Here is an 18,620-nt window from a genome sequence, read left to right on the forward strand (position 1 = left end):
TGGACAAGGTCCCTGTAAACTGTTACCCTATCACAGAAACATGACAGGAACGTAAGCACAAAACATTATCCGACAATTCTCATTGGCTTCTAATTTGTATGATGTTAAATGTCATCTTTGTACCCGATCACATAAAGGGTAATATGCCTGGATCTTTGATATCCACTAAGGCCTCTTTGATATCCACTAAAGCCTCTTTGATATCCACTAAGGTCTCTTTGCTATCCACTAAAGCCTCTTTGCTATCCACTAAGGTTTCTTTGATATCCACTTAGGCATCTTTGCTATCCACTTAGGCCTCTTTGATATCCACTAAGGCCTCTTTGATATCCACTAAGGCCTATTTGATATCCACTAAGGCCTCTTTGATATCCACTAAGGTGTCTTTGGTATCCACTAAGGTCTCTTTGCTATCCACTAAGGCCTCTTTGATATCCACTAAGGTGTCTTTGATATCCACTAAGGCCTCTTTGGTATCCACTAAGTTATCTTTGCTATCCACGAAGGCCTCTTTGATATTCACTTAGGTCTCTTTGATATCCACTAAGGCCTATTTGATATCCACTAAGGCCTCTTTGATATCCACTTAGGTCTCTTTGGTATCCACTAAGTTATCTTTGATATCCACTAAGGCCTCTTTGGTATCCACTAAGTTATCTTTGCTATCCACGAAGGCCTCTTTGATATCCACTTAGGTCTCTTTGATATCCACTAAGGCCTATTTGATATCCACTAAGGCCTCTTTGATATCCACTTAGGTCTCTTTGATATCCACTAAGGCCTATTTGATATCCACTAAGGCCTTTTTGATATCCACTAAGGTGTCTTTGGTATCCACTAAGGTCTCTTTGCTATCCACTAAGGCCTCTTTGATATCCACTAAGGTCTCTTTGATATCCACTAAGGCCTCTGTGATATCCACTAAGGCCTCTTTGATATCCACTAAGGTCTCTGCTATCCACTAAGGCCTCTTTTTTATCTACTAAGGCCTCTGTGATATCCACTAAGGCATCTTTGATATCCACTAAGGCCTCTTTGCTATCCACTAAGGCCTCTTTGCTATCCACTAATGTATCTTTGCTATCCACTAAGGCCTCTTTGGTATCCACTAAGGCCTCTTTGATATCCACGAAGGCCTCTTTGATATCCACTAAGGTCTCTTTGCTATCCACTAAGGCATCTTTGCTATCCACTTAGGCCTCTTTGATATCCACTTAGGTATCTTTGATATCCACTAAGGCCTCTTTGATATCCACTAAGGTCTCTTTGGTATCCACTAAGGTCTCTTTACTATCCACTAAGGTATCTTTGCTATCCACTAAGGCATCTTTGCTATCCACTAAGGTGTCTTTGATATCCACTAAGGCCTCTTTGCTATCCACTAAGGCCTCTTTGCTATCCACTAAGGCCTCTGTGATATCCACTAAGACATATTTGATATCCACTAAGGAAAAGACAAGAGGAAATACAAGCCAAGCAATGACTATCTACGTCAAGATTTTATCGGTTAATCTTTGCGAACGAGATATTATCTATGCTTACAGTATAAAATTTCCAAAATCAACATATTCATTAAACACAATATGGATGTCATAAACACATTTTGGTGGGTTACGTTTACACAGCAACGCCATCTTTGATTTTCCTGTTCTTCCTGTAGAGTTCGTGTGTAATTCGTATTCCTAGAACTAGTTCTGTTTATTGTTGTCAATGTGAGGACGTTAATAACAGTTTCATCGTGTTCGAGAAAATGTCCACACTGAGAGCAAGTCATATTATTTTTAGCACTTAAAAAGGTCAACACAAAAGGCAAAAAATGTTTATTTCAACGCTCATTTTAATAGTTAAATACTTTGGCGAATCTGTACCGCATTTAAATTGGTATCGCTATATAGCTAAAACATCCATATTTCATGTCAGATATAACACTTTAAAAATGGTCAGGCAATTTCCCTTATTTTCTTAAATGGTTTGATGGCCAAAAGAAAATTTTCCCGAGTTACTAAAACAATGATTGATGTTAGGGCTCTTATTTGAGTACAAGACTGGACTATTTGTATCAGATCAATAATGTTACATAATGAATATAAGCTGCATCATACAGCATTTTCGTGAATTAATAAATAGTCAATGATGCGTGGGGCCAAACATCCATCTGAAGTACAGTACCGGTAGAGCATCCGTACATACGTGTGTAGTGACAGTTTGAGTGGGGTTAGTGGTGTCCTTTACCTTACAGATGGTGACAAGAAATTTACTCTCAACTATTTATCATTTTGGACAATGCAATTTAATCTATTTAAATCACCTTGTAGATACCTGCCAACATCTTCTTTGAGCAATACCATTGCTCAAAAATGTGGTCATCTGGAAAGAATGTTATAAAACCAAAATCGGCAAAAATGCCACGTCATATGTCAATGGAGGAAGCCGTGAAGTAACCATAGTGAAGATGTTAACTACAACTGAGTGTATCAAAAGCATTAATTGCGTCAACGTTCGCTTTATTAAAAAAAAAAATTCTTTCTTTTCAATCTATGTATCTGTTTTCAAATTTGAACGCTTTTGCGTTCCTGGTTCAGTATGAGGTGTGTGTATTTTAACCAGCTTGATCGACTGCGAAGTCTGTCTTTTTGTTCCCACTGATCGACTGCGAGCTCTTTATTTTTAAGGCGCCTACGGTCGCGTTTCATAGCCACGGGTCGGACATGAAGTCTGAGTGTGTTGGAGCTTGTGGTCGATCATTAGGTCTTTGTCTTTTAAGCGTCTCCGATAAGCTATGGTGTCTGTGCTTTAGAGCCTCGGATCGACCATGAGGTCTGGGTATTTGGAGCTTACGGTCGGCCATTAGGTCTAGGTCTTTTAAGCGTCTCCGATCAGCCACGATATCTATGTGTTTTGGAGCCTCCAGTCGGTCCTGGAGTCTGTGTTTTCGAGCTTACGGTCGGCCACTTGGTCTACATGTATGTCTTTTAACGCCTACGGTCAGCCTTGAGGTATCTAAGTTTTGGAGCACCGGGCCGGTCATGAGGTCTTTGTGGTTTGGGGCCTACCTTGGCCAATAGATCTATGTCTTTTAGCGCCTCTAGTCGACTATTAGGTCATGAACCTCCTTGTCAATCATGAAATCTGAGAAATAAGGAAGCAATCTGTTCGTACAGACTAGTGATTTAACGATCTAGTAGACAGTGTTGTATAGCTTTACCTCGAAAAAGTACAGACAGCAAACCAATGAGTATCACCTTAAAATAAGTGTTATGATTGCTACAGTTAATGCCGAATAGTGAATACGCCGTTTAGTCAAGGACGATGGCTAGGGACCAATCGTGTAGCAGGTGTCGGAGGGATACCAATGTGCCAAAACAAATATTTACATGAAGAAGGGATTCAATTATGTTCGTATTCTCTGGATATTGGATAATATGAAAATAAGAGGGAAACGTAAAAGACATTGTGAAATCATAACATTTATAATGACTTGCTTATTTTTATTACATAATTTAATAATACATGTGTATTACCTAAAAAATGAGCATATGCTTTTTATCCTCGACTCGCAATTACTAACCCGTAATTTTATTAACACGTGATTCTTTTCTCTCGAATTAATTACTTCCAACGTTTTTATTCGGAAACTTTTTGGGAAAAAAATCTTTATCTCATAAGCTACGGTATCTATATAACTCGGGTTTCCGAGTCAACTACACACATACTGAGCGTGATTTCCACGGCATATCTTTCAATTCTTGATAAACTTCATGCTGTTTAGCTGGATAATGAGGTAGTCAGAAAGATGCCCATACATGCTTGCTCGCCTACAGTTTGTCTTCTTATTGTAGATACATACCGAGTAATCTCGTATTACAACGTTGTACCTCACAGATAGCCGGGATCGGATGGAATGTTAATATTCATACGTTTTTAGTGAATTAACTACTATAACCAGGGAACAAGTCATCGAATCTTGTTTGCATGTAGTCCCCGGAATGAGACACTTTTTGATGGACACTTCCCTTACGATGTTTACATGCCACAGGTGATTATCACCATTTCCATGTCGACTGCTGACGGAAAACCACGTGGTTTCAGGCAGGTGTCATACAGGTTGGTGAAGTGCATGGAAAGATGTTATACGGTCGACATAATTATCTCACTAGAAAATATTCCCCAGAAAAAAACTTTGATTGTACGCCTTGAAATTAGCTACGTATGTGGTTGATTTAGAAAATAAACATCTGGGGATTCTCCTGTTACTTGTGCAGCAGCATTCAAATGCAAATCGCATACAGCTGGTGGGTTAACATTTCATCACAATCAGTACAAATGCCACACAACATAACAATCAGTACAAATGCCAACCATTTTAGATATCTTACGTCATTGTGTGATGCAATAAATGTGTTCAAGATGGCGGCCTGCTTATATTTTAATATATAACTTACACTTTTAACTAAAAAAAACCAGGAGTCATTACGGGCTCTAGATAACATTGGAATTCCCCATACCTATTTCTTCCTTCCCACAGTCACGTGACGTCAAAGGTGAGGTGAAGGTTTTGTCTGCACTTATTAATAGAATTCGCGTGTGAAATGTAGATGTTTAGAAAAGATCAGGGATTAACAACGGACGGAGGAGGAGTTACTTGGAGATTGATATCACAGGACGGAAAGTCAGAAAGATACCACAAGTAATAGATGTACTGTTGAGAGTTTCCAGTTAGACAAGCGAACCATCAGACGACGAAGTGGCAGACCTTCGGAAGTCATCACTCACAGTTATAGTCACCTAAAACGTTAAAAAAATCATCAGACGACGAAGTGGCGGACCTTCGGAAGTCACCGCTCACAGTTATAGTCACCGAAAACGTTAAAACGAACGGACATCTAAAATGACAGCAGGTGTACTTCAGACCAAGCTAACGTACATCACCACCGTCAGAAGTATGACGTACATCACCACCTTCAGCAGTATGACGTACATCACCACCTTCAGAAGTATGACGTACATCACCACCTTCAGAAGTATGACGTACATCACCACCTTCAGAAGTATGACGTACATCACCACCTTCAGAAGTATGACGTACATCACCACCTTCAGAAGTATGACGTACATCACCACCTTCAGAAGTATGACGTACATCACCACCTTCAGAAGTATGACGTACATCACCACCTTCAGAAGTATGACGTACATCACCACCTTCAGAAGTATGGCGTAAAAAAGTGAAAGTTGGAGGCCTAATTTTGTTACGAAACGACCAATTATTTAAGCAATGCGTCAAGGTTATAAAAATGAGTTGTATGAAATGGAACGGTGTTGCAATACTAATCCATGTAGAAGTCAACATAGATGATTCCAAATATCTGGAAATTCTTTATCAGAATAAACGGCCTGCTATAATTCGCCATTTCCACATCTGGTAATACTTATTCCAGCAATATAATGCTCCGGTACATCGGACAAAAGCATTACAAGAGTTCCTTCACAGGTTAAGAATACGGACAATCTGTTCCGGGAATTTCAGCGAATCTGGTCCCACATGTCACACCTGATAATGCTCAGGGTTTATATCTCTCTATCCCCCGACGACTACAGAATGACAATGGTTAAAGGACACCTGACAAAATATCAGATAAAGGTATCATTTTTAAAGGAAATTAACGCATTTCAATTTGAGTCATTTGAGTTGCGGGTGTAAACACACTGCCTCCTTGCTTCATATTGTGGATTTTGAAGGCTGTCAGTAAAATTCGTTGAAAAAGCCAACAATTTAAACGAAACTTATACATTTTAAGAAGTTGCTTGTCGGATGACACAAAGGTTCCCGACTCACTTGTGTAGAGCATTACGACTCTTTCCAGTCTACCAGTGTCTATCTGTGGAAAAGCCATTATATTAACACTATAAACTGTTCCGGTGTGTAACCGAGTATCTTCCTTAACTATGTATACAGCCTAAGTTTATATCTGAGGTCAAACAATGCCCTCCCGTAACTCTGTATACAGCCTAAGTTTATATCCGAGGTCAAACAACGCCCTTCCCTAACTTTGTATACAGCCTCAGTTTATATCTGAGGTCAAACAATGCCCTCCCCTAATTCTATATACAGCTTAGAAATATATCCGAGACCAGGCTCCTCCCTGACGAGTAGGCCATGTCCTCCCATAAATCTATGTACTGCCCTGTCTTGTACATAGATCATATTCTTTCTTAACCCTGCGCACAGCCCAGTCCCGTTCGAAAATCATGAGCAGCTGATATTGTTAGAATAATGTGACGTAAGAGTGCATGGTCATTGTCAATCTGCTAGATGTTGGTTTGTAATCCATGCCTCCAGGACGTATCACAAATAGACATGTACAATCGATACCAATGACTGCTCTATAAAACTACCTACGTATTTGATTAAGATTACAACACACGCCAATTCTGTACATGTCTGACCTGGCTTCAAATTCTGTCAGTATATCCTCTTTAACAAAGCGTGCCAACATTTTAGGGACTAAGTCTATAGGGAACAACCAACCAATTGAAAAAAATATATTTTTGAAACAGCCCCTGTGTATAGAACGTTGAGCCAAGGATAAAATGTCTGGCAGCCACTGATTGGCCAGTATGTTATGAAGTGAGAAAATAGATATGTAGCCTGATAGGTAACTATCAGTAAGAAATGTTGATATAAATTTCTTAAGTCCGATTGGTTTTTTTCCCAAAAGTTCACGTAATAATAGTAAACAGGTAAACATTTAAGATTTTTGAGAATTTTTACTGCGAAATTCACCTATTTTCAAAATGGCTACCCTGGAGAAAATTTGAGCTGAAGGACCCAACTTTTTTTTTTTGATTAGGTGTTATATCAGACCCTAAACTTTTGTTATAAACCATAATCGTCATATTCAATTCAAGAATTTGAATGAAATAATCCAAAACGTTAACACTAAGGTCTATGGGAAAACAATTGGTTGGTTGGTCTTTAAAACATCTAGACGTTGTAACTGCGACCTTATTTCATTGGTGACATCATAAGAAAAGTCATGTCCGTGGAATGTCACCTACAACAGATATCATTCTAAACTCTAGCTGCAGCTTCTATATTTTAACAAATAATGCATCTAAACATTTGTATATTCCTGTCTAACATTCAGAATATTCTTTACTACAGTGGATAGGAAGGAAGGACAGTGACAACAAACACAATTTTTATCTTCTGATCACCATGGTTCTAAAGGATGTCGTCATAGTGATCACATTGATAACTTTTTTTGTGAGCTGCGGATCGATCAGTGTTTCGTTGTGCGTGATAGTATACCTGTTGGTGATAGTGTACCTGTTGGTGATAGTGTACCTGTTGTTACTGGTACTACCCATGTTCTTAAAAGGAGAGTTTCTTCTACAAATCCATTGTGATTGAGAGTTTCTTCTACAAATCCATTGTGATTGTTGGCAAAGAGAACGAAATACTGCATGGATCGTATCAGAAAGTTAAGTTTTCATTGTGATATTAAACATTGGCCACTGTCCATATTGCACATCTTAAATATATTATTACCACTTTTCAATATGAAAAAGGGAGTGACACATCTATTTGGGTGCTTGAAAATTAATTAAATAGCCAACTGGATATATTGTGTCCACCTACCGAAGGTATTAGTAACGATTGTTGCCACTTACCGAAGGTATTAGTAACGATTGTTGCCACTTACCGAAGGTATTAGTAAAGATTGTTGCCACTTACCGAAGGTATTAGTAAAGATTGTTGCCACTTACCGAAGGTATTAGTAAAGATTGTTGCCACTTACCGAAGGTATTAGTAACGATTGTTGCCAATACCGATTTCAAACAATGTATCATGCTCCAAAAAGATTGAAAAAAGCTGTAAGAAAGGACGCGCATCACTATTCTCTGTTCTTGGCATTGGGTCACATAACCCTACGATAAATCCACTAACATACCTCAGTTTATACAAACAAGTTGTATTGCCGTCCATATTGTACGGTTGCGAAACGTGGAACAATATACGACAAAATGACATTGACAAACTCTCCCGCTTCCAACACTTAGCGGCCAGGAAATTACAGAATTTCCCTGCACGTACACGCTCTGATATCGCGGAGAGTATGCTTGGTCTCTTTCGTGTTCGCGCAGAAATCGACAGACGAAAACTTCAGTTTCTCTATCGACTTATAAAGCTACCAAATGAATTTCTTGCCAAAAAAGTCTTCCTGATGCGTGTATATACCTACCTAAATAATGACATTCATGAACAGAAAGGTTTTATTCCCGACATGTTTGATATCCTTAAGAAATACAACCTCATGGACTTATTTGAACACTATATTACTACCAAGACTGAATTTCCATCAAAATTATCATGGAAATTGTTTGTAAATTTCTCCATTAGAAATCGCGAAACAAAATTGTGGACGGACAGAATGAACCGAGACAACGATTTCGACAGGTTTAAATGTGTTCATCGGCATATCCATCCCCATGGGCTATGGGTCAACCCGAAATCTACATCCGACCTTAATTGCTCGAGATTTGTGTCGAAGCTACTTACTTATCCGCCTCAGAATAACGATCACATATGCCTCAAATGTGGGAAAAGACGAACAGATCTTATCCGACATTATGTCACACAATGTGGGGCCACTTATTCTGTGAGGGACAGGTTTCTGACAGACGTGCTGGACTTGTGTGGGATTGAAATGTTTTTAATTCTAGACAATACATCAGATGAAGGATTTGTCCAAATCATTTTTGGACAAGAACAGGAAAGCAATGAGGACTCCAAAACCTTCCAGATAATGGCCACTCGCTTTCTGAGAGCTGCATTTCTGGCAGCCAACGACCAAAGCTAAATCAACAGACACGCGCTCCGCGATGCGAACGCGACAAATTATTTTTTCTCTCCAATCTTGAAAACCATAGACTGTAAAAGAAAATGATTGAAATGTATTTATTAATTTGAATTTCTATGTATCTCTTTATGAGGAATTAAAGAATGAATGAATGAATGTGGACCCCATTCTGGCTTTGTGTATACAGACCAGGTTTTACAGATTTCAATATCGTTAAGGTTTTCTGAGATAAGATGTCATCCAGATCAATTTGACAGCATATTAGTATGTGTAGTATCAGTTGATTATAGAATATCATATGTCATGTAATATGGACTTTGTCATGTATTATTATACCCTGTGTGGTGTTTAACGTTAACCTTACAAGGCGCTGTACTTAGATAATGTGTATACCCTGTGTGGTGTTTAACGTTAACCTTACAAGGCGCTGTACTTAGATAATGTGTATACACTGTGTGGTGTTTAACGTTTAACGTTAACCTTACAAGGCGCAGTACTTAGATAACGTTAACCTTACAAGGCGCTGTACTTAGATAATGTGTATACCCTGTGTGGTGTTTAACGTTTAACGTTAACCTTACAAGGCGCTGTACTTAGATAATGTGTATACCCTGTGTGGTGTTTAACGTTTAACGTTAACCTTACAAGGCGCTGTACTTAGATAAGGTGTATACCCTGTGTGGAGTTTAACGTTAACCTTACAAGGCGCTGTACTTAGATAATGTGTATACCCTGTGTGGTGTTTAACGTTAACCTTACAAGGCGCTGTACTTAGATAATGTGTATACCCTGTGTGGTGTTTAACGTTAACCTTACAAGGCGCTGTACTTAGATAATGTGTATACCCTGTGTGGTGTTTAACGTTTAACGTTAACCTTACAAGGCGCTGTACTTAGATAAAGTGTATACCCTGTGTGGTGTTTAACGTTAACCTTACAAGGCGCTGTACTTAGATAATGTGTATACCCTGTGTGGTGTTTAACGTTTAACGTTAACCTTACAAGGCGCTGTACTTAGATAAGGTGTATACCCTGTGTGGTGTTTAACGTTAACCTTACAAGGCGCTGTACTTAGATAATGTGTATACCCTGTGTGGTGTTTAACGTTTAACGTTAACCTTACAAGGCGCTGTACTTAGATAATGTGTATACCCTGTGTGGTGTTTAACGTTTAACGTTAACCTTACAAGGCGCTGTACTTAGATAACGTTAACCTTACAAGGCGCTGTACTTAGATAATGTGTATACCCTGTGTGGTGTTTAACGTTTAACGTTAACCTTACAAGGCGCTGTACTTAGATAATGTGTATACCCTGTGTGGTGTTTAACGTTTAACGTTAACCTTACAAGGCGCTGTACTTAAATAATGTGTATACCCTGTGTGGTGTTTAACGTTTAACGTTAACCTTACAAGGCGCTGTACTTAGATAATGTGTATACCCTGTGTGGTGTTTAACGTTTAACGTTAACCTTACAAGGCGCTGTACTTAGATAATGTGTATACCCTGTGTGGTGTTTAACGTTTAACGTTAACCTTACAAGGCGCTGTACTTAGATAATGTGTATACCCTGTGTGGTGTTTAACGTTTAGTGTTAACCTTACAAGGCTCTGTACTTAGATAATGTGTATACCCTGTGTGGTGTTTAACGTTTAACGTTAACCTTACAAGGCGCTGTACTTAGATAATGTGTATACCCTGTGTGGTGTTTAACGTTTAACGTTAACCTTACAAGGCGCTGTACTTAGATAATGTGTATACCCTGTGTGGTGTTTAACGTCTAACGTTAACCTTACAAGGCGCTGTACTTAGATAATGTGTATACCCTGTGTGGTGTTTAACGTTAACCTTACAAGGCGCTGTACTTAGATAATGTGTATACCCTGTGTGGTGTTTAACGTTAACCTTACAAGGCGCTGTACTTAGATAATGTGTATACCCTGTGTGGTGTTTAACGTTAACCTTACAAGGCGCTGTACTTAGATAATGTGTATACCCTGTGTGGTGTTTAACGTTTAACGTTAACCTTACAAGGCGCTGTACTTAGATAATGTGTATACCCTGTGTGGTGTTTAACGTTTAACGTTAACCTTACAAGGCGCTGTACTTAGATAATGTGTATACCCTGTGTGGTGTTTAACGTTAACCTTACAAGGCGCTGTACTTAGATAATGTGTATACCCTGTGTGGTGTTTAACGTTAACCTTACAAGGCGCTGTACTTAGATAATGTGTATACCCTGTGTGGTGTTTAACGTTTAACGTTAACCTTACAAGGCGCTGTACTTAGATAATGTGTATACCCTGTGTGGTGTTTAACGTTTAACGTTAACCTGACAAGGCGCTGTACTTAGATAACGTTAACCTTACAAGGCGCTGTACTTAGATAATGTGTATACCCTGTGTGGTTTTTAACGTTTAACGTTAACCTTACAAGGCGCTGTACTTAGATAATGTGTATACCCTGTGTGGTGTTTAACGTTTAACGTTAACCTTACAAGGCGCTGTACTTAGATAATGTGTATACCCTGTGTGGTGTTTAACGTTTAACGTTAACCTTACAAGGCGCTGTACTTAGATAAGGTGTATACCCTGTGTGGAGTTTAACGTTAACCTTACAAGGCGCTGTACTTAGATAATGTGTATACCCTGTGTGGTGTTTAACGTTAACCTTACAAGGCGCTGTACTTAGATAATGTGTATACCCTGTGTGGTGTTTAACGTTAACCTTACAAGGCGCTGTACTTAGATAATGTGTATACCCTGTGTGGTGTTTAACGTTTAACGTTAACCTTACAAGGCGCTGTACTTAGATAATGTGTATACCCTGTGTGGTGTTTAACGTTAACCTTACAAGGCGCTGTACTTAGATAATGTGTATACCCTGTGTGGTGTTTAACGTTTAACGTTAACCTTACAAGGCGCTGTACTTAGATAATGTGTATACCCTGTGTGGTGTTTAACGTTAACCTTACAAGGCGCTGTACTTAGATAATGTGTATACCCTGTGTGGTGTTTAACGTTTAACGTTAACCTTACAAGGCGCTGTACTTAGATAATGTGTATACCCTGTGTGGTGTTTAACGTTTAACGTTAACCTGACAAGGCGCTGTACTTAGATAACGTTAACCTTACAAGGCGCTGTACTTAGATAATGTGTATACCCTGTGTGGTGTTTAACGTTTAACGTTAACCTTACAAGGCGCTGTACTTAGATAATGTGTATACCCTGTGTGGTGTTTAACGTTTAACGTTAACCTTACAAGGCGCTGTACTTAAATAATGTGTATACCCTGTGTGGTGTTTAACGTTTAACGTTAACCTTACAAGGCGCTGTACTTAGATAATGTGTATACCCTGTGTGGTGTTTAACGTTTAACGTTAACCTTACAAGGCGCTGTACTTAGATAATGTGTATACCCTGTGTTGTGTTTAACGTTTAACGTTAACCTTACAAGGCGCTGTACTTAGATAATGTGTATACCCTGTGTGGTGTTTAACGTTTAGTGTTAACCTTACAAGGCTCTGTACTTAGATAATGTGTATACCCTGTGTGGTGTTTAACGTTTAACGTTAACCTTACAAGGCGCTGTACTTAGATAATGTGTATACCCTGTGTGGTGTTTAACGTTTAACGTTAACCTTACAAGGCGCTGTACTTAGATAATGTGTATACCCTGTGTGGTGTTTAACGTCTAACGTTAACCTTACAAGGCGCTGTACTTAGATAATGTGTATACCCTGTGTGGTGTTTAACGTTAACCTTACAAGGCGCTGTACTTAGATAATGTGTATACCCTGTGTGGTGTTTAACGTTAACCTTACAAGGCGCTGTACTTAGATAATGTGTATACCCTGTGTGGTGTTTAACGTTAACCTTACAAGGCGCTGTACTTAGATAATGTGTATACCCTGTGTGGTGTTTAACGTTTAACGTTAACCTTACAAGGCGCTGTACTTAGATAATGTGTATACCCTGTGTGGTGTTTAACGTTTAACGTTAACCTTACAAGGCGCTGTACTTAGATAATGTGTATACCCTGTGTGGTGTTTAACGTTAACCTTACAAGGCGCTGTACTTAGATAATGTGTATACCCTGTGTGGTGTTTAACGTTAACCTTACAAGGCGCTGTACTTAGATAATGTGTATACCCTGTGTGGTGTTTAACGTTTAACGTTAACCTTACAAGGCGCTGTACTTAGATAATGTGTATACCCTGTGTGGTGTTTAACGTTTAACGTTAACCTGACAAGGCGCTGTACTTAGATAACGTTAACCTTACAAGGCGCTGTACTTAGATAATGTGTATACCCTGTGTGGTGTTTAACGTTTAACGTTAACCTTACAAGGCGCTGTACTTAGATAATGTGTATACCCTGTGTGGTGTTTAACGTTTAACGTTAACCTTACAAGGCGCTGTACTTAGATAATGTGTATACCCTGTGTGGTGTTTAACGTTTAACGTTAACCTTACAAGGCGCTGTACTTAGATAATGTGTATACCCTGTGTGGTGTTTAACGTTTAACGTTAACCTTACAAGGCGCTGTACTTAGATAAGGTGTATACCCTGTGTGGTGTTAAACGTTAACCTTACAAGGCGCTGTACTTAGATAATGTGTATACCCTGTGTGGTGTTTAACGTTAACCTTACAAGGCGCTGTACTTAGATAATGTGTATACCCTGTGTGGTGTTTAACGTTTAACGTTAACCTTACAAGGCGCTGTACTTAGATAATGTGTATACCCTGTGTGGTGTTTAACGTTTAACGTTAACCTTACAAGGCGCTGTACTTAGATAATGTGTATACCCTGTGTGGTGTTTAACGTTTAACGTTAACCTTACAAGGCGCTGTACTTAGATAAGGTGTATACCCTGTGTGGTGTTTAACGTTAACCTTACAAGGCGCTGTACTTAGATAATGTGTATACCCTGTGTGGTGTTTAACGTTAACCTTACAAGGCGCTGTACTTAGATAATGTGTATACCCTGTGTGGTGTTTAACGTTAACCTTACAAGGCGCTGTACTTAGATAATGTGTATACACTGTGTGGTGTTTAACGTTTAACGTTAACCTTACAAGGCGCTGTACTTAGATAATGTGTATACCCTGTGTGGTGTTTAACGTTAACCTTACAAGGCGCTGTACTTAGATAATGTGTATACCCTGTGTGGTGTTTAACGTTTAACGTTAACCTTACAAGGCGCTGTACTTAGATAATGTGTATACCCTGTGTGGTGTTTAACGTTAACCTTACAAGGCGCTGTACTTAGATAATGTGTATACCCTGTGTGGTGTTTAACGTTTAACGTTAACCTTACAAGGCGCTGTACTTAGATAAGGTGTATACCCTGTGTGGTGTTTAACGTTTAACGTTAACCTGACAAGGCGCTGTATTTAGATGGTTAACTCCAGTCGGTATAAGATGTCTGTTTTCATTATCTAACGACTATCATATCAACAATTGGGATTACAAAATGTATACATTTTCCACCTTACCGAATATACATCAACTACACTTACGATCATGCTCTTTTTTAGATAAGATGTAACAAGGTCATTAAGATAGAAATGATAATTATAATAGACGATACCACAACGGTTTAAACCACCAAGAGGACGAACATTAAACGCGCTATCTCGTAAAAACATAGTTACCTTACTTCTAACTTTGAAACTGATCACCAGAAATGTGAAGACAGGTGTCCGAATATGCTAGCTTTATCAGATCTAAATCAGCTCGGATTTGGTCCGACATTTCGAAATGATTGATGTTGGTTTTACTTGGGATTAATAAGCAGCAGTGATTAATGAATTCATTATCTCACTAGTATCACTGACAACCTTGGAGGTAAATCGAGGAGTGACTACCCAATTACAGTCCGCATTGATTCCAGTTACACGTTTGTTTTAGAAATCGGATTTCACAACGCCTGTCAATTATCATTTTAAATATACGGTATAGTCTATACATCCTTATTTATAATTGTCAGTAACTTTGGTACTTAGTAACAAGGATGTCGTAATATCTGTCAATCATCATTATATATAAACTTGATAATCTCTATATCCTGACACATAATTGTCAGTAACCTCTTAAAACTGTATGTAGATTCGAGAAAATGGCGTCGTCATCAAAATCAGAACGTTTTTGTTGGCATTAACGAATGTAAAGTAACGATGACAATCTTATTAACTACACGAAAAGGTTTTGTAAAATCTGAGTTAAATACCAACGATTAAACCAAATGACATCTTGTCCAGACTGTATTTTGATTGTTTGATTCCGCAGCTGAGCAATGTTTATAAATTGATCATTTTCAAGAAACACTTCTTTAAAGGTCATCAAAATAGCATATCCAATGATATTCTACAAGACTATTAATCCCTACTATTGTGTAATATAACAGGAACAACCTGACCAATACTTAGTATATATCATGGCTAGTCATGGCCTTAATTTGTTCGAAAATTTCGACAAAACATGTTACAAATGCATAATTCCTAGGAAGACAACTAGCTCGTGTGTATCACGTACAAATTGTATATACTAGTAGTAACCGTGCCGTAATGCTCACAAGTGTCTTTAGAACACGACAGGAATATTTGTTTGACGGGATTTGACATTATATACTAATGTACGTATACCTGCACATGTGGCATATAGGAAGGCATTTCAAACTTCAAAAGTGTTCTTATTACATACTTGTAATAAATCAGAACATGACAAGAGGACTGTTTTAGGAAAAAAACTGTTCAACCTCTTCTTACTGTGATCAGATGTCTCAATAATATCATTAGGGACATTTTTATTGATTAGAACGCCTCACATAATGTCATGTTTGTGTAATATTGTTCACAACTAGCATTCGAATTTCAAGATCAAAATACAATCAGTGTTTACACAAAGTCAAATCCGCCCGATAAAATTCAACATTATTTTCCTATATATATGACCTTTAACCTTTTATGTCTCTCTAACATTATTAAGAAGATACATTAAAATGCGAAGAGTTTGATATAATCGTTTTCATATATTTGTGTCGAAATTTAAACCTATCAAGACTTGCTTGTTCGTTTTTGTTCAACGTCCTATTAACAGCCAGGGTCATTTAAGGACGTGCCAGGTTTATGAGGTGGAGGAAAGCCGGAGTACTCGAAGAAAAAAACCACCGGCCTACGGTCAGTACCTGGCAACTGCCCCACGTTGGTTTCGAACTCGCAACCCAGAGATGGAGTGATAAAGTGTCGGGACACCTTAAACACTCAACCACCGCGGCCCCCTATCAAGACGACCAGGCCATATACAGTTATAAATATATATGTGATGATACCGCTGTAATGACATAATTTCTTTGACTATATAGTTTTATCAGTTTGTATGTTTATATGACTCCTCTGACCACACACAAGCATCAATCCTATTTCTTTTGTGTACAATACAGATCAATTCACGTAATCAGAAATAACATAAGTAATATTTAACAACTAGTTAACATTTGTGTGTCTTACGCACAATCCGTTGAGATTGCTTGTGACAAGGTCAGATGGGTTGTAAGCCAAACTGGATGATAAGCTCTGACGAATGGTAAGCTCTTCTGGGCGGTAAATCCTGCTTGGCGGTAAGAGTTACCGGGCGATAAGCTCTTCTGAGAGGTAAGCTTTGCTGGAGGGGAGAGGGTAAGTCACCTTGGTGATAAGCTCGTCTGGGTGGTAAGCCTTCCTTGGTGATAAGCTCGTCTGAGTGGTAAGCCTTGCTGGAGGGGAGAGGGTAAATCACCTTGGTGATAAGCTCGTCTGGGTGGTAAGCCTTCCTTGGTGATAAGCTCGTCTGAGTGGTAAGCCTTGCTGGAGGGGAGAGGGTAAGTCACCTTGGTGATAAGCTCGTCTGGGTGGTAAGCCTTCCTTGGTGATAAGCTCGTCTGGGTGGTAAGCCTTGCTGGAGGGGAGAGGGTAAGTCACCTTGGTGATAAGCTCGTCTGAGAGGTAAGCTTTGAATTAGAGGGGGGGGGGGGGGGGGGGGGGTAGGTCCACTGGGTGATAAACTCGTCCCAGTGGTAAGCTTTGTTGGAAGGGGAGGGGAGACGTTGAGTCTATTTGGTGATAAGCTCGTCAGTTTACAGGGGAGGGGGGAGGGTAAGTTTGCTGGGAGATAAGCTCGTCTTAGTGGTAAGCTTTGCTAAAGGGGAATGTAGTTAGTCATGTTGGGTGATAAGCTCTTCTCATGGGGTAAACTGAGCAGGAACGTGTGTGTGTTTGGGGGGTGGGGGTGGGGGGGGGGGGGGGGGGGGGGGGTCTTCTTAGTTGATAAGCTCTCCAGCATGGCTCTGCTGATAAGTTTAGCCCCGTCACTCCACAAACTACGACTCACGATGTTCATCGTTGTTTCTCATTTTTGTAAAAGTCCCCGAAACGAAAAAGCTAATTCGTTTTGTTTTTAGATTTATGGTTAAAATGTACGTCTCTGACTGATTAGGCTAGGTTTTCATTATCTGGCTTCTGTCCTATATTTACACAGCTCCCCTGACACCGTCCTGATGAACAGCAGTATAATGTATCCTATATCTACCGATTAATATCAGTTCTTGATTTACCATCCAAGATACCACAACGTCTACATAATGTAGAAGCTGGAACATTTCATTCTCTGATTTATAAATTAGAAACAAGAATGAGATAAAAACAGATGAGTGTGTGATTACCAGAAGCTATTTTCACTCGTCATACCCTGCCATTGGTGTAAGATTTGGAATTTTAAAATGAAGATGTACTTTTTAAAATACATATACATGCTTTACCTGATTTCCCCCAAATCCATCACCTACACCACTTAATTAAGTCCCCAAAACGAAGTTACTTATTATTATTATTATCATTATTCTTCCTCTGCCGTTAGAATTTTCCGTTACATCTCCCGAAACCTATTGGACGGAACTTCATGAAACTTGACACAGCTCACTTTCACATTTTAACGAAATGGGCGCCATTTCCTTGCCTTTGATTGGTGGAAACTTACATATTGTCCCATTTTAACGAAATGGCAGCCATTGACTTGCCTCTAATTGGTGAAAGTTTAGATATTGTCCCATTTTGATGAAATGTGGTATGAAGGTACATAATAAGGCACCGGTCACTCTCGTTACCTGACTTTCGCAATTCCTGGCCTCTGATGGGTGGAATTTTTCATATTAATCGATTTCAATAAAAACTGGTGTATTTGGGCTTTCAAGGGATCGCAATGGTACGGCTACTGGGTCGTGTGGATGACTTCTGTAATGGTTCTCATATAGCAATAACCCCCCCACCCCACCCCCACCCAAACCCAATCCATCGCCTATCCCACCTATATAATATAGTATATACCTGTATACCTCCTTCTCATTTCCAACCTCAATTAATAACCCCTGCCCGTCCCCATCATATACCCCCAGCCCAAACCCTTTAACATCTAAAATGCTTACAGAGTTCTAAAAGCCTGTAGGTGGCTATATGTATCTTACAGTTGTGTGAATACTCGACACTGTATGAGGATTATCAATCAAGTCACGCGGGCGTGTGTGAGTTTAAATTGATACTGTCTTTCATGATGGCAGACGAGGTATAGACAGTAATGACAAGCTGCCGTGAAACCAGGCGGTGTCGAAGGGGAGAGCGCTAGGCCCTCATCACGACTCGATAAAAACCAAAACGTTGTACAGGGGAGTGAGTGTACTTATAGGGCGACTAGAAAACCACATTTTAAGAGTTTACATGGTAT

This window comes from Pecten maximus, chromosome 9 (assembly GCF_902652985.1).
Source record: "Pecten maximus chromosome 9, xPecMax1.1, whole genome shotgun sequence".
Taxonomy (NCBI): domain Eukaryota; kingdom Metazoa; phylum Mollusca; class Bivalvia; order Pectinida; family Pectinidae; genus Pecten; species Pecten maximus.